This window comes from Typopeltis vanoorti, chromosome 2 (genome assembly GCF_054136105.1).
Source record: "Typopeltis vanoorti isolate ZY-2024b chromosome 2, IOZ_Tvanoo_1.0, whole genome shotgun sequence".
NCBI classification, from domain to species: Eukaryota; Metazoa; Arthropoda; class Arachnida; order Uropygi; family Thelyphonidae; genus Typopeltis; species Typopeltis vanoorti.
In genome coordinates this window covers 73,960,195-73,979,330 of record NC_143550.1, presented here as the reverse complement: position 1 = coordinate 73,979,330, position 19,136 = coordinate 73,960,195, and positions in this window count along the sequence as shown.

The window sequence follows — 19,136 nt, the reverse complement described above, 5'->3', positions numbered from 1 at the left end:
GTAGAACTACCGTACTGCGAAACACTGCAATAAGGTTTAGGAGCCAAGACCTTAGGGAGATGAATGTTCGTAGAGCCCACTAGAAGCATTTAAGTTCCTGTTTGACATGTTCCCAAAACTCAGATCATTACCTGTAAACAATTTACAGTAGACGTGATATTTTCGAAAGGAAGCTTGATGAATATTTGCGAACAAAGGTTTTAACGTGTATAAATAGAAACTGGAGATTTCATTATATATCTACCCTATAATATAAAATGATAAGCTATTTTTGTAACGTTTTTGTGTCACGTTTTTTGTCAAATTATTTGAAACGTTTTGAAACTCAGGAGCTACCCTGAGTGTCGAGTCTTCAAAATTTGAGTCATCAGAATTCAAGGAGAACCGGCCTACCAGTACGCAACTAGGGGGGGCACCGTAGGCGCCAGAGGGGAGGAGCCCCCCCAGTATATATTATTATTCGTGACACCTCCGAAGACTCATCGCGGGAGGACACCTGCAACTGTCTCAACCACTACACCGAACCTCTACTACGAATCATCTCCATCAACGCCATCTACCGCCCACCTCCACCACTACCACAACTAGTATTTTTGTCTGTAAATTGCGTGTGTTCTGAAGGGCCGATTTGTCTGTGTGCGGGATGAAAAATCCGAGTTTCCCGGAGAAAAAACCCTGCTACCTCCGTATGAGATCGGCTAACTCACCTTCGATTGAAATCGTCTAGATAAAGATTCCTCCCGTCGCGACGAGAATCGAACTTAGGCCTATTCCAATCGAAGGGTGCAATGTACCTTTGTTCTTCCAATTGCGCTACGGAGGCGCTTAAAAAACCATTAACCTCCAAGGGTATTAATCATCGCATCTCACGGTCGATTCTATTTCACCACTCTGGTTAAAAACTTCATATGTCGTCATTTGAAATCGAAATTAATTATGGTAGAAGATTAGTTTCTTCTTTGATATCACCAATCGAAAAGTCATTTCATTATCTAAATTTGCAATATAACGTTTATTATATAAGCATTTATTGATATAATATATGCATATTATGTAGAAATGCTAAACTAAACCTGCTAAGAATGGGAAGTTCAGAATAGGTAGGTGTAAATTCTCTTTTGTGAAGGATATTATATTTAATATTGTCATCAGTTCATATATAAAGCTTTTTCCTGGTAAAGGAGAGATGAGAGCAATTACCCTGCCTATTATCCCCAAATGTATGTGTAATACTTTGCAGGTTGGATTGGTAGAGAGAGAGAGAGAGAGAGAGAGAGAGAGAGAGAGAGAGAGAGAGAGAGAGAGAGAGAGAGAGAGAGAGAGAGATTTCCGTTCTCCAACCACTAGACCTGTGCATTAAGAACGCGCTGGAGATGATATGTTTTGTGAATATATTTAGTGATTAAATTGGGTTTCTGAATTAGATAACCAAACCGGATTATCTAATAAACCTACACGTGTCTGAAGTGGTAGGTTACAAGGACATTAATTAGGCGATGTTTTTGATGGGTCTGTTATAAAGGTAAGTGATAATCTGGTGGTAAAGAAAATTTTTGCACACGTGAGAGCGCATGAAAAATATTTAATCTATTCTGATTAGAATATATAGTCTATGTGTGTGTTAGCTTGAAGATAGTTTAGTTTTAACATAAGATGTCGTTCTTATGTTAAAACGTTATGGCTAATGTTTTTGATTGAATCTGACAAGTTGATTTCTTATGATATTCTTTTCGCTGAATTTCTCTAATTATGATCTGAATAATCCAGCTGCTACTAACAAATTGTTCAGAAAATTAAATGTTATTTTTGTTTGAATACATTCTGAAAAGCTACCAAAAGAATGGACATAGCAGAAGTATTCTTACGTGTTTCATGTTATTCTTAAGTTAAATGAAAATTAGTTAACGGATTTAAAGAACAGGGGAATATTATGATCTCATAAGCTGTCTTAAAAATAAAATTTAAAATTAGAATAAACTGGGGATCTCCAAAACCAGAAATTGGTTTCAACCTGGTATCTTTCAAAATTCAATTTTTCCACGATTGCTCTTGAATCTTTTGTGATTCTTTCAAAGTATACATCACGAGGACTACATGGCTGAACAATTTCACCTCGTGTCGCTTTCTCTGGAAAGACGATTAAAATCCCACATCTGATAGATTGGGCTAGCATCGGATCTGAAGCAGATGCAACACTGACACCCGTGTATTATGCCTGTTAATGGTGGGCATTCTTCTGGCATATCTAACAGGATACTCATTTACCCTACGTTGAAAATTTCTTGATTCTTCCATCCTGAATGGATTCGAATTTCAGGCTTTTCTAACCAAATAGCATCGGTGCACCCGACTGAGGTCAGGTGGTTTTGCTTCTTATGGAGCTTTGATCAACGATACCAGGGCTAAGTTATTTGGCATTAGATGGACCAACGGGTTCTTCGTTTGGTGATTGATTGTTCTTCCTCTTTCAATACACTTATAGGCATTACATCTTGCAAATAAGATAATTAATATAATCAAACCTCGTTTTATAAATGTCAGTTTGGTCTTAAAGGCCACAAAAGTTCATTTATACGAGAGCTATTGGAGAGAGAGAGAGAGAGAGAGAGAGAGAGAGAGAGAGAGAGAGAGAGAGAGAGAGAGAGCGTGGTAGTCTCACATGAGTGGTTAAAATTGTCAAAGATGTCAAATTACACCTTTGATAATTTTATGTTTCGTCGGAGAAAAATAGAAATTAGAGGCGAAAGAGAATGCAAGATGAGATAAAAATAATTTTCACGTAACTTCATTGTTTATCCATTTTCTCATTTTATGATATATGAATTTTAAAAACAAGTTTCTTTCTGATATCATTCCCCATTTTGACTTGGTAATATATTTAGAAAAGTTTCGGCTCAAGGCTAAAATATTTCACCAGAGAGAAGGAATACGATTTCACTTTACGATTCACATTTAAGAATGTTTTTCTGACATCTTTCCTCAACTTTATTGCTGATATAGTTCGCCAGTGACGAGATTATTACTTCATCTTCCGCTTGAAGTTTAGTTTCTTTGGGGAGGGAGGCAGGGAAAGAAACTATAAACAGTATCCTTTGACAAAAAATTACTACCATTAAAAAGGAACCTAACAATCATTTACTGTTTGACTGTTTATAATTGTTTCCCTGATGACCGTTTTTCCATCAATAGAAAGTTTATATATTACGTCACACCCATCCAAAAACGTTATTAACCTTAACGTATTTGCCTAGCAAATTAGCTAAGGATAATTTCAAATCTGCTTTAGATATACTCAGTGTTTTTTTTCTAGAAAAAAAGATGCCGGTACTCACCATGAAGATGTTATTACAGCAACTTCCACACTTTTAACATATCCTCCGATGTATCCTTGTCGTCTCTAGATCACTTCTTGCTTTTGGTATCAACTGCAGAATGACGACCTCGGAGCAGCCATGAGTCCCCATATTTGCTAGAGTTGAACTGAGTGAGAGGAGGTCCTACTATCCTGATGAACGTCAGTGCAGAAGTTGTCCGTACAAGCAGAGATGACCTAGATGAAGTTACTATAAGATTCATTTGTGAGAAACCCTTTTCACATTCATTGGAAGATATTGCAATTGAGCCCAAAGTGTGCTTTAGAGGAGGTAGTATGTCCGGGACTTTATTTTCTTGAAGATATGTACGGAAACCACGAACTCTTCTCTTTCATGTAAGCGAAATTTGCGTGCTAACGTTTTAATTTTGGCTTGACCAAATGTCAGAGGCCTCCCAGGAAATTCTGACCAATACTTGTAATCTAAAATCTTAGCACATTCAGGCAAATCAACATCATCTCCTTCAAGCAGACGCTTTCCAACAGCTTCTTTCTGACTTTTATAGAAAGCAGATGAACATTATAGGACTGTGTCTTTCATTTTTGTGGAGCTCAATCCCTTTGAACTACATGTTCTTTTGACTCTGAAGAAAACTGCTGTAGTACAGACCAGGATTTTCAATTCTTTCTTCAAAATGTTGAATTGTATTCTTTATCTTCCTGTCTGCTTTGTACAAGTCAATATTTCTCTCTTGTAAATCTAGACTTAGTTCACTAAGTTCTTGGAGAGCATCACGCATAAGGCCCAAATCAGAAACAGACTCGCATGACGTTATTTTTCTTAAAAGACCCTCATAAAGAAAGCGATCTGTTTTGCTTCTTCTGCTGTCTTCTTTTGCCTCCAGAAAGTGATCGACGAGGGCTTCAAAGTCTTGCCACACTGCAGAAACAGTGCGACGGCTAGATGCAACCCAGAGAGTGCTTAAAATTCTGCCAATTTTAAGACGTTGACGTTCTAGAATAACTGCACATTCGTGCAGTTCCCTAGCATTATTAGGTGAAGCTTGATAAGTCACAAAGTTTGTGCATGAAACTCTTAAAGTGATTCACTCCTGCCACATTATTCACTGTGCCACTAACAGACAATTCAAGGCGATGGCTAGCATAATGCCAGAAAATAACAGTAGGAAACTTCTCTAGCATTCTCCTCCTTACACCATTACATACCAAACAACACGGCTGCACATCACAAGTTACAGACAATAAATACTCCTTTAAGCAATCTTCAGATAATCCTAAACACTCAAGATGACTAATTAAAGAGTTTAGAATTCCTCTAGCAGTTACATCTAATAATTCGATCAAATATAGAAAAAGACTGACAGGAGCCGAAAGTTCAGGAAGAACTACACGAAAAATAATAATCAAGGTTGTTGTGTTACTCACGGTTGTCGATTCATCAATAAGTAACGATATTTTATTCTTAGAGTCCATTATATTGTTTATTAATGTTTTTCTCATTTCATTTGCAATGTGGCTCACAATGTTAATGCAAGCATTTGCAGAATGAAGACTATCCCATGTCTAGGCCATTAAGTTCCTGTAAATTTATTTCGTCTTCAAAGTTGTTAAATGATTGATTTCTCCTCGCAACTTTGTAAGCGGTTCGAAACACTTTTCCTGGCGTCTTTATTATGAGACAAAATATTTAGGAAAACTTTCTCTACTGTTTCGTTTTTTTCTTCAGATTTTATTTTTTGGCACGCTTTGTGCGCTGCACTCTCTTTATGATCGTAAATCTTTTTTCTTAATGACATTAACTGTCGTTTTCGAGATTTTCCAAAACGACTGATTTTACCATTTGCTCACTCCGCTGAAATTTTCGTTCTCATGTGTTCATCGACGGCAAGACTTCCGACATCACGACACACTTTACAGCCCAACATTTTATTCTGGACATACAGCCACTCGTTTCTCTCGCAGAAGTAATTTTTCTGTAAAAGTGTCCAACATTCGGGCCAATCAGAATCTGCTTCCTTTTGACCACGTGGATCTTCGATCTTGGTTTCGTGATTCTCTTCACCAAGTGCATTTTCGGTGCTAGTTTTCTGTTTTACAGGATCACAAGTCGATTTAACAATTTCTGCATCTTCAGCCTTCCTTTTTTTTACTCATTGACATAAAGAAACTACTTATTTTACTCATTTTGAACAATGATTGCACTGATTTAACTTAGATTAATTCAAAACTCAAGTGAACACCTGCCTGTTGCAGGGTGAATATAGAACTGATAAACTGATATTGGAAGCAATCGGAAGTGAACACAACTTCCTGTTTCCGGTTGCGTACCAACCTATGAAACAGCAAAGCAGAACACTAACTTATGAGTAATCAAACCTGAAAATTCAATTTGTGAACACAGTACCATCTACCGGAATATTTATAATACATTTTGCTGTCAATAAATCGCAAATTTTTAAAAACTTAAGAAAAAAAAAAGGTGCCGGTACTGCGTACAGTTGCGTACCGCCAGAGAAAAAAGCACTGGATATACTAAACATATTAGTTTACTGAAAAACTCAAATCGCACACGATTTTAGTTTTCCAGTAACAAGCATAGTAGTCTCACATGAGTGGTTAAAATTATCTACCACTTAAGCTTACTATTCCTGAAAGAAATATTCTTGTTCTTAAAATAATCAAATGATAATCAACTGCTATCTAGGATAAAATCTCAAGAATGATCTTATCAAGACTGATCCCCTCCCCCTCTCGTTAATCCCACAACAGTTTCATAACCGAACAAGTTCTAACCAGACATAGACATACACCTTAATGCTTTTTTCATCTGAAAATATCTACCACTCGTGCAACTCTTCCCTGGGAAGGGCATCAAGAAAGTTTCATTTCTTTAGCATATTATACTTTATTTTCTCTCTCGGATTCGGAAATTAATCTTCTTTTCATCTATAAAGGATTAATTCGTCAGTAGTTTATTCAAAAATTTTACCAAATCCTTATTTTCATTCAGACGACAAAATTGCTATTCTGCTGAAGTATGAACATGAGGATTGTATCCATTTCAAGAACATGAATCGAGATTGGAATGAGTTACTTGGAATTACAGATCTAAAGCCATGCCTTAACTGGGTGTGTTATGACCATTTTTGTCTTCTTCGGAATGAAATAACCGAGTTTACGGAGGAAAAACCAGAACATTCTGACCACATCCCATTTAGCAACTAGATTGCAGTGGTCGTGTAACTGCACTTTAAAATGTACCATCAGCAAAAATGTGCTTCATCTTTTAACATTTTTACTCGCCCAACAGAATACTCAACTGATAGCTACTATTTGTTTTTTTATTTGTTTTCCGCAATCGAGATAATCTCTTAAAACAACATTGAAAGATTCCTCTTGAGATCAAATTTCTTTCTTATTTCTTACTACAGCTGTTACAAATTAACATTTAAAGCTAAACAGGTAAAATAATAAAAGCATATCCATCACACTTATCTAGACGGTCATCTGCAAAAGATTTTTCGGGAAAAAAAATTAATGCTTTTTTCTTAAAGGAAGTTGACTAGGAGTTTATCGTTAACTTTCTGAAAACTGTTGATCTCCATTCTTACCCATCAATGACAATTAACCGAAGCCGATCAATGATTTTCATTGCCGTCTAGGGAGGAGAGTAAGGTAGACAACTACCGCCATCTCGTGTCCCCCATCCTAAATGTTGTTTCCGTGGTTAATTATACGATCAATTTTCTTTAGTTGCGGAGTTTCGAGTTGCAAGGTGGGACACGCCCTCCTTGCATCTGCCAAAGATTAATTAACCCAAGAATCCGCCTTTAATCAGCTTCTAGCATCGAATTTAATTGTCTTCTGGTAATCTAGAGCTATGGGAGCAAACATTATTATCACTGACTTTTTTTTTAGATAAGCAATAAACTTATTTCTTTTTGGTTTATTTTATCTAATTCTCACGCATTTCGCCTGTCTGGCAATACTTCGTTAGGTTTCTCTTGATTCATTTCGTATTTTTAACTTTTATCTGTCCTTGTTTAAGATCTATTCTAGGTAGATGATACACCAATGAAGTAGCAACCACAAGAACTGCTCACGATTAGTATTTCTTAAGCCGCTAAACCATTTACACTGAAAGAATGCAAACTTATTGTTGTCAAGCTCTTAGTTTCTTCCAGTATTAGTATTTCACAATCGTATGAAACTGTATTAAAAAACACTCAAATAAAAAAAAAATATATTTCAAATGCAGTTTGCCTTACTCCAAAAAAGCTTTCAAGTTCAATTATTGCAAAAATAATATCGGGTTTTATGGAAACTGCTAGATTAAATTTGACACATTGTCTAGCATTTTCCCCCTGATATTATTTGACACATTGTCTAGCATTTTCCCCCTGACCTTAAGAACGGAGATAAACTATTCTGCAACAAACCTTTTGTTGAACAATAAATACTAATATGGCAATGTGTTTATGACAGTTTATGAGATGCTTCAAAGTCCAAAGTTTAATGCCTGGAACACGGATAGTTTTAGTTTCCTTGTTTGTCTTGGTATCGCTGCTTATTAAATAATACTGCTTGCGAAGCCAGTTTACAATAACCATTGCAATCAATATTGTATAAAATATTAGCTTTCAGTAAACAAAATATTCATCGCTGATTAATCAGGTGGAAAATTATTGCGGGATGTATATATTTCTTTGCACGCATCATTATTAAAAACTTCAGCTTAGAAAAAAAAAAGAAGAAGTAGCAATGTATGTTATACAGAGACTTAGCCATTAAAAATGTTAAGCGCTTTGTAAACTTGCATGATAATTCTAGTAATTTTCCGAAAGCTTTCTGCAATAACCGTAACGATATTTAATTGCTTATTAAAATAGGAATTTACGTATAAGTTACATTGACATAATTTACAAACTAGCATATCAATGCTAGTTTGCGTAGCTAGTGATGAAATCGATGTGAAAAAATTGGCTTAGATTGCTCATTTTTAGCAATTTTGTTAATAATTTATAGGATACTTGGTAATGTGCCCTGGCATTACTTGCAAGCAATGTCAAGATAACTGAAATAAAAATGATGCGGTGCTCTATAAAACGAAAAACTTAAATAAGTCAAAAATGTGGGTATTGTGATTGATGGAATCAAGTTAACTGAAGTGTTCGATTCCATGATTGTTTTCTTCAAAACACCATCTTAAATTTATGAAACGCAGCATGAAAAGAAATTACTGTAGACACTGAAAGACAATCGGAAAACAAGTTGTCAGGAGTAGTTATTTGTTTTAATAGTTGATATAGCTGGGAATGAAATGATCTCAAGATTTATAACCCGACTTTCGGAATATTTCAAAACAGAACTGCAAGCAAAATTTTTAAATGAATACCCGTTAACCTCCAACGTTTGGTGAATAGTTATGAAGAAATAAATTTTAGCGAAACTGTGATCAGAGAGTACTTTAAAGAAAATAAATAGAACGATCAATTCTTGTATTATGATAGATGTCAATATGATAACACTTCCTTCTCTTAAAAGAACTTGTAGGATATCTTCTCATGGTGACTGTCAGTAAGTGAATAATTAAAAATAAACAATTAATAAAACTCGAGGGACTCACTCGGTAGTGAAACAGTACATCACGTTTCAGGCTTTAAATATCTAGGAATCTTTAATCTGAAGATGTTTGTAATGGAGGAGGGAGACATTTAGTACTGCAATGGCAAAACTCGCATCTTCATTTGAAGTTTCACTTTGCAGAAAAACAATTTCTCCGCCATAAATGGAACAACATCAGCATTCAGTTAGTGCTGTTGGCATGGAAAAAAGTAAAGTGGCCAATTACTCTTAAGAAGATTGTGTTACAAAAATACTATTAGGACTGGAAAATGAAAGAAATTTTCTTGAAAGTGATTGTTGAAGGAAAGGTTGATGGGTACGACGGCATGGTAGGCCAAAACTAACATTTATGGAACAAAAGAATAGGAAGTTGGAATTCCACAACTACATTACATCCAATGCAGGAAGATGACAGAAGTAATGGCGAGAAATTTCTGTGAGCAAGAAAAATATTCTCTTACTTAGAACTAATAGTGGAATTCGAACGAAGCGTGTACTAAACAACCTATAATATAATATGGATATTACACCCATACTTTTTTTCCATCTTTCATGAGAGATTCCATTGTTAAAAATCACAAACTAGTTTCTCTTTAGTTGACTAAGTTCAAAGTCTGACATGGAAAAAGATGTGGAAGGAATATCGAGTGCATAAGGATAACATCAGTTTTGAAATTTATAAAGCACAGTCCATTAGAATTACAACTAGTGTACGGAAAGCTAAGGGTTAGTTTGAAAAACTCTGCAAGCTAAAGACAACCCAAAAGAATTCTATTGGCATACTACAAATGAAAGAAAGAACGAATATGAAAGCATGACTACTGTAGGCTAATGATAGATGCAGAAGAGATGGTTCAATTAATGAGTGTCCGTGTTGCTAAAAAGCTATCAAACCTGGTGTAAGCAACATGGGGGTGCAATGCTACCTCTACTGGATGAAGAAACTCGGGTTTATGCGGTACTCGTGTTGTTGCACAAACTTAATTCCGCAATAAGAACTGTCGGAATATCAGTACGGATGTTAAGAGTGTTCAGCTGAACTGTTTGTTCCTTTGATTAGACTATATAAATTTGAGTCTCGGAACAGGGAAGATTCCACAGGCGCGGAAGGAATGTATGTTAAATCTATTGCAAAATTGTGATGCAAAAGCTAATGTATCCAACTATCGACCTCAGTATCTCAGGAGTGGTGGTCGTGAAGATTTTGGAAAATTGGTTACGGCTTACATTCGTGAATCATTTGGCAGAGAATCTCTACTTTGCAATGAACAGCATAAGTATACTGAAGGAAGGCCATATTTAAGTAACATTCTCAAATTTTACAATGTGGTGGTTGAGTTAGTAAGGGGAATAAATACACCGTGATACTTTCGGACACTTCCACTGCTGTAGCTTTGGAGAGGATACAGCTTGGAAATCTGTTGAATAAGTTGGAGGACATGGAATTGGACTATGAAGGTAACCAGTTGTGTACTCTAGGTATCAGCCCTTGGTCTATTGTTATTTAATCTCTATATTAATGATATTGGGAAGGATGTGGTAGGAGACATACAACTATTTGTCGATGCCAAGTTATGCAGGTTAATCCGCAATGCCACTGATATGCAGTACTTGCAGAATTATTTGAATAAGTCGGAATTGTAAGCATGTGAAAATGGCTACGAGTTTAATGTTTGTAAAGTTTCGTGTGTTGAGATATCCAATGAAATATTAATTGGTTGGATTATGCCAGAAGTAACTGACCAAAATAGGGCTCTTGGAGTTTTTGTAGATAGGAAGTTGAAGTTTTTGAAGGTTCTTGTTCTTGTCTCTAAGATGATGCAGATACAGTGAAGAAAGAGTGAGATGACAAACCCACAAACTTCTGGTAGGGTCATTCAGAATATCAGTAGATGGAATTTAATTTCATTTTATGGTGGGTGGAAGAGAGGACATCCGAGGAAGTTGAGAATTAATGCAATGAAGAAAGGTGCGCAGGGTCGATTTTTCTTTCGTAGAATGATTGGGATGGCTTTCCTCTGGAAGTGGCAAGTGCTGGTAGTATGAAGGAATCCAAGAGAAGAAACAACGGATGGTGCGAGTGATATGCGACCTTTCCTGATGAGCCCGACTCCTTGGAAGTTTCTTGTAATAATAATCTGCATTCTGCATAACAGGAAGCTCCTTGGAGAAGATTAATCAAATTTCAGTCTTCTGAAGACATTCCATAATCCAGAATGCGATTGCATTCATGCGAATTCTATAGAAGGTATCAGAAAATGGGCATTTTATATAAAAATTTAGAAACCAGTCTAACGGAATGCTCCTATGGGAAAGGATTTTATAAACATACGCACCTAGTTGTAGTCTCACGTTACCGGGAGGTCTATACGAATATGAAGGCGTCAGTTACGATTTCTGGATATGTCATCTCATAATTAAGCGTTACCTTGATGCGCGCAGCCAATGACACTTTCAGCTTGTCAATGTGTCTTCGTTGACAGGCTGAAAGTATATCCCAGGCAGTAAACAGATGGAAAACTTAATTCTGCCAAATCTAGATTAGGAAGTGGTGTGTGTTAGTCTAGCATTCTATTAGAAACTTGTAGCGTAATTACGTTGAATGCCTTTCCTTAATGGAGACCCGTTTCGCCGAATTACGTAGAACATCAGTTTAGTTGTAAATTTCGTCGGCCTTAGATCATTTAGTATGCAAATTTCCGATTAAAGATATTTGCACATTAATCCAACTACTGTTAAACCCGTAGTGTGAACTAATAGTTTCTTAAAATTAATTCATCTTACGTTCCGCTGCGTGCTATGCTATTTTCATTTTAATTCCAAGATTTCACTCAGGAGTTGTTAAAATTAAGGCTGACACGAGAAAAATTGACAACCCGAGAGAATTTTAAGACAAAACGAACAAGCATTGCCAGCTTGATGATTCTCAGGATATTTTAGCAAAATTATACTGCAATGATAGAACAAAATTGAACATTTGTTTTATTAACAACATATTTAAATTAATCAGGATTACAGTCAGTTGAGCGAAATGAAACGCAATTATCTGTCATATCCATCATTAAAAAGTGCAAGCACTAACACACTGAAAAGACAACAAAAGGTTCTCAAGAAGAAACTCAAATTTCGCTCAGTTATAGTAGATCTTATCTGATAACACTTCCATGCAATTTTAGCATGCCCATACTAACTACTGCATGCCTGATAAAATAAAATGCGACTCTTCACTGTACTTTGAAGCAACTTTCACGTAACTCGTACGACGTCGAATAACGAGGAAAAAAATATATCATGCTTACAGATCAAATAGGGGGAAAGTAAGTAATTGACTCACGTCTTCACCTCTAGAGCTGGAAAGAGGGGAAAATAGTTCCACTGCATAAAAGAGGTTCCAAGACTGCTGTTGCAAATTACCGACAGATCGGCATATCAGGAGTCGTTGTCAAGGTTTTGGAGAAAGTGGTCAAGTGAAAAATACAGGAATTAATAGATAAAATGGGATACGGTATAGGGGACAACATGGTATTATGAGGCCTTTGACAGGATACCACATGAAATTCTAATCAGTAAACTGCAGCATATGGGGATGGATATAGGGTTGGTGAGATGGATAAGAGGGTGGTTGATGGAGAGATATCAGAGTAGTTTATTCAGGGGTACAGTCCAAAAGACGACCTGTGACTAGTCGCGTGCTGCTGGGTTCTGTTCTTGGACCACTACTATTTAATTTGTTCATTAACGATATATAGGAAAGGATTTGAGAGGAACAGTTCATTTGTTTGCTGATGATGCAATGTTGGGCAGGGAGATAGCGAATGCAGAAGATGTCAAAATTTTGCATGATGATTTGGATAGATTGGAGGACTGGGCTAAGGAGAATGGATGTCAGTTTAATGTAACAAAGTGCAAGGTTATGCATTTTGGAGTGAAAAGATTAGCAGCAGTATACCACATTGGTGGAACTGTACTCCAGGAGATTGACGAAGCCAGGGATTTGGGAGTGTTGGTGGATAGGGAGTTGAAGTTTAGAGAGCACATTGCAAAAGTGGCTAAATCAGCTCATCAAATCACTTGTTTACTGAAGAATACTTTGACGAGCACAGACAAGCAACTTATTGTTCCTCTGTATCGAGCCTTATAAGACTCCATCTTGACTACTGTGCCCAGATCCGGGTGCCAGTTTATCTTCTTGATGGGGAGGAGGTGGAGAGGATTCAGAGGCGAGTGAGCAAGATGATTGTAGGTCTATGGAATGAGCCTTATGAGAACAGGTTGAAGGTTTGTGGGTTGCAGAAGGTTGATAGGCGGAAAAGGGGAGATATGATTGAGACATTCAAATTACTGAAGGGTTTCTATAAGATTAATTCAGAGGATATTTTTCAGAAGGACTGGTGGTGGGAGGACTAGAGACCATCCATGGAAACTGGGCAAGAGTGTGGTTAGCAAGGATGTTTGAACTAGGTTTTTTACTTGGAGAGTGGTGAATGAGTGGAATTAGTTGCCAGAGTCTGTTGTGGGCGCCATGACTGTGAATGAGTTCAAGGCAAAGTGTGATAGATACTGTGTGGATGTTGAATAGTTGTTCTTGACATGATGTTTAAGGACTCCTTGAAGTTGCCCGTAATAATAATAATCTCTTACTTTATGTTGAGATCTCCTAGATAAAGGGGCACATGCCATTTCAACTACGAGATAAACGAAAAGTACATTTACTATTTGTTAAATTTTGTTATGAATCAGCACTACATTTGAAACACATTTAATTCACTTTTTAAATGCGTTTCCTGACCCTTGCATTTTTCAAATCGTACTTGTTCTCTGTACATAGAACTCTGCCAGTGTTGTGTTATTTAGCACTGCGATCGTTGATCGAGATATTGATAATCATCATGCACACCTATACAATCTGGAAACAAAAACATAAGATTCTAGACATTAATAAGTATCAAATTAGTCATTTTCCAATCAGATACCGATATATAAATTTCACTTACAACGAAAACTTTTCTATTTGCTGGAATTTCATACTTTTTCAGCATAAACGGACTCAGACACTTTGACTACGTGATGAACGACATTCTAACGATATAGAACAATGATGAGTATAGGAGGGGGGGGGGGGAATGCTTTCACATAGAAGAGCTGACTTCCCAATTCGGAGTGGGAAGAACCTGATTGGGAAGATGACTTCCCAATCAGGTTCACTATCGAGAATATTGATTGGAAATAAGGATTTAAGGTAAATCATGAAAACTGCTGATTTACGGAGAATCCAATAAGTCTTGCTTCGAACCTCATTCTTTACAGTCTTTCCTCCAATAAGAGACATCTTTTTTGGATTTTTTTTTTTATTTCAAAATAAAAATTTATTATTCATGTCAAATTTTGTGTTCACTGAACCATGTGTGTACGTTTAATAAATCAGATTCTATGTTACGCTTTAAATTTAGCATGTCATTTGTTGAGAAAACTTGTTTAGGTCCCCTTTCAATTCTATTGAGACAGATTGTTTATATACAGTATGTAGATAGATCACAAATAAAATAGGTCTTAGAACGGAGCCTTGAGGAACTAGTTTTGATAAACTGGTATTCGCTCAGGGTGCAGTTTATCTGAACTGCTTGCCGTTAGTTTTCTAAGTTTGTAACCATAGGGGGGGGGGGAATCCCTCTAATTCCGACAGCGTGCAAGTTTTTTTTTTTTTTTTTTGAGTGTCGTTTTTAGAGTATAGCATGAGTGCTAGAATCAGATGCCTTCTATATCTATGAAAATAGTTGCTTTTTTTTTGCTGTTGTACTCTTATGAATTCAGAAAATATTAGGCAAGATCGTTCCGTGTTGAATTTTTCAAGGAATCCGTCCCGAGTTGTATTGTGAAAGTTTGAATTTAAAACAAAAAATGAACACTGTTCATTTTTTGTTTTAAATTCAAAATAAACCCATCAAGAAAAATGAAATAAACCCATCAAGGATTTTGAGAGAACTTGAATTAGTAGAATAGAGATTGGTCTGTAGTTTGTGTATTTGGTAATATCGCATTTTTATTTAATATATATAATAATATAACTTGCTTTTTTAGGTCTTATGAATTCAGTAGTTGAGGTGGATTTGTTTATAATATAAAGGAGGAAATTTGGGTGGTTATTAGTCTGCTTACCATTAGTTGTTCATGTTTCAAAATTTGACAGGAACAGGGAGGTTAAACCTCATTTAGAGCCTGCTGTCAAGGTTTGAGAGCTATTCATTTGTCAATCTTTGGCACTTCTATTTATAAAGCATGTGTCCACTTCATTTACTAGTAGTTTTCAGACTAGTATAACGAAAATATTTTCGTTATACTAGTCCGAAGTGAATCCCCGTTGCTTTCTTTGATCGTTGCCACATTTTGCGGATTCAGTATGGAAGAGTACTTGGACATTTTGATTTTGTTCTTCCCAAGCTTGTTAAACGATCGATATTCTCTGCATTTGCGACATTGTTTCAGGTATAGCATTTTTTATTTATTAAATTAATTAAAACTTTAGTTATCCATGTTGTTCTATTTTCTCTCCGAGGTCTATTTCTTAGCACATTTTTGACGGAATTATCTTAGAAATCAGCTTCCTAGAGAGTTCATCACCTCCCCTCCCTAATTGCTTGGAAGACATACTGTCTGAAACCCAGGTCACACATTATGTTTAGATAGGCGTTCGTTCGTTTCTCTAGTATTTGAATCAAGTCTGTTTACATCCTCTCGCTAAACTGTTTTGATAACTCTTTCAGCACTCATTCTTGCTCGTGTGACCTGTATTTTAGATTTTAGAATAAATGTAGTGTTATTTTCCTTATTGTGTAGCCGATGCACCCAAAGTAATCGTATAAAAGTTGGAGTGAGATTTTTATGTGTATCCATCACGGAAATTAAAACGCCACCAAATTTATTACACGCTCTACAGTTAACGAATATGAGGAACCCAGGACTAGCAAATATATGCATCTTTTATTTGACTCATATTCCAAGACAGCATAATCTTCAGGCTTGCATTGACATGACCAGAAACCAATTTATCTAAAGATCACTTGGAGATGTCTGTCCTCCTTTAGAAGCTTTAGTCAGATGTTCGGTGTAGTTTGGTCGTTGTTCTTTCGAAGAAGTATTTTACCAACTTTAATCCAGGCAAGTTGAAAACAGTTTGTCGTCGTGAATTGTTTTTCAACATAAAATAATTGTCTTGTAGCCTTAGTTGTGTGCTCATTGACATGTATTTTAATATCTTTAAATTAATTATTGTCAAGCTATGAATTTCTCATATTCTTTAGTATATTTATCCATATGTCTCTGATCTTGCTATCGGAACTTAATTAGCAGCTTTGTTTTGATTTATTAAAACAAAGTTTTAATAAATCAGATCAGGCACTCCAAGCCTCCAAAAACTTGGTTCTTATTTTCACTTTGTAGAATGCTGGAGATTCAGAATACTTTGAATATGTTCCGTTGGTTCTTCCGAAATGTCTACAATTTCAAAATTACTTGCATTAGATCGTTTTGCCTGGATTCCATGTCACTAGTGTTTTTAGTTAATTTCCGTTTTTCTTCTGCTAGGACTGTCACGTTATTCTGTAACAGTTCGATAAAATTCAGGGCACATCCACTGTTGTAATCTATGAAAGTTTTGATTTTCCCTTATTTTAGAATTATACTCTGATTTTTGTTCTTATACTGTTGATACATCTTTTTTGTATTTGTTCTCTGAAATTAATTAGTTCCTTCAGTTCGGTTAATTTAATTTTACCTTCTCTACTTAAAAGTTTATCATTACCAAAGCTGCTATTATTTAGATTTTTCAGTAATTTTATGTCGCTTTTGGAATTTACTATGAATAATTTGATTGAGTAACATGAGTACGTTAAGTTCTTTAAACAGACATTTATAAATTGAGAGGGGGGATAGAGAGGAACGACATCTTTACACCGTTACCACTCTGCGCGGGCTTTCATTTGGACGACAACTTCCTACACGTCGTCATCCGTTAACTGATATTCTTGTTGATAAATAAGGCTATTCAGGTAGATTGTCTTTTAAATTCGTTTCCCAAAAACTGTGCCGGATAGCAGTGTTTAACGCAAGAAGTGCTTATGTTATCGGTCTCCAAAATTTTGGAGACGGATAACATAAGCACCTCTTACGTAAGAGGAACGTGGTTATGTTGCGAACGCAAGAATATTTAGATGATTTCACAGGATAGGAGTATTCGTAAAACAAAGCTTCTGACCATGAGTATAACTAACACATTGCCAATGACGTGTACAAACATGAGTTTTGTTTGTTTGCCGATGTACCTCCATTTGAATCATACACTTTATTTACAAGTTTGCACATGGCATCGCAGTGGTCATGCGACTGTAGTTTCTAAGTGTACCGTGAAAAGAACTCGCACTTCGCCTAAACCTTTCTTCCTCCCACTTGTAAGAATGCTTACAATTATTTGACGAAAATTTCTCTTCACCAAAATTTTAGATAATGCCTTAAAATGACAATACATTCAAAGTTTCCTTTCGAGGACAGATTTCTTTCCAAATCTCCTGTTGTAATATAATCTAGCGTAACGCTTCTCAAAAAGTCAAGATTTGTTCATGAATGAGTATAAGATGAATGCTCCAAACTTTATGTAGTGGCCTCCCCTTCAGCGTAGGAAAGCGTAATGAAAAATATTCCTTTCTTTCCGTAAAATAATTAATTTTTCTTAGAGATATCTACTGTGATATTAATAGCTTTCAGTATTACGTTTATAAAAGTGTAATGCACAATCTTACGAATAATTTATTAGATGTGCAACCTGTCAGTTGATAAATTTGTGTAATAGTTTGTTTTTCAAAATGTTTCTCACGCGAGCAGTGTTTAAATTTTCACAAGACCTAGGGAGGTCTACTATGGTGCAATGTAGCTGAAGTTGTCACATGACATTTTGCACTTCCCTGATGCAGAATAGTCTTTAGTTTAGAAAGTAGCAAGTTTCATTCACAAGGTAAAATGTGAATGAAACAAGTGAAACTTGTACCAAACATATTTTAGCGTAAACCATTTCATGGTCTTTTACGTATTATCCGCCTACTTTCAACATTTATATGAACGATGGCATCCATGACAAAAGTAATAATTAGCATAGGAAAAAAAAAAGTCACTGAAGATGTAAAGTGAAAGTAAATTAATATTAATGATAAATGTAGTCAAGGTCTATTTTATGAGTTAAATTATTCCTAATATCTACAGCTCATGCTATGAAAAAAAAAATTACTTCAATTCCTCTTTCGAAAGTGTGGTAATTTAGAGATTGCGACTGCTTTTAATCAATAGCAATAATTTAATTTACTGTTACGGCCGTTTTAAAAAACTTTGTAATAGCTCGATAATAGTTTTGATGAGCTAAACCTATCTCCATATACATATCCGGAGATAATTCAAATTCTAATATAGCTGAGCATTAAATATATTTATGCAGATTTAAAGTACATAATTTCTAATTCGGGACATCTTTAAAGATGTAATTGAGTTACAAAATTGTTGTAACTCAATTACATCGAAATAGTGTGCCAATTCCATTTTGTGCCTTGTGCATGACAATTTTGTCATCTTATTTAAGAAGTAAGAAATTTTATTAACTTTCATTAAACCAGTTATTGATAGAAGACACTTTCTTTAGGCTGTTAAAAAAAAACTCTAGTTACGTAAAATAAAAAGCTCAAAACTAAAAGCAAGGGATTTTATTTATTAATATTTACATTAATCATATAACATGAGAGCATTCATAATCAGATCGATTCGATTAGTCTGCTAAATTCTCTGTGTGTGGGGGGGGGGGACTCATTTTGCCGCTACATTTTAACAACATAACTAAGCTGCACTAACCAGCTACTTCAATGCGCCCTGAGCATAATGCTAATTACCCCCTCCTTCCAATTTGGATCAAGTAGCAGTTGTAGTACTGATGTAAGCATTTTAGTATTGAATTTCAGTCAACATTTGGTGTCAGAATTCATACATCTAATAAATATGCAACACTGTCAAAATACCACAGACTAATTCAAATTAGTCTGAGGTTTTCTTCGTACATGCCATGAAATCAAAGTCAAAATGACTTTGATATGCTAGTCTTAGTGTACATGGACGAACATTAATACTTATCATAATGAGAAGCACA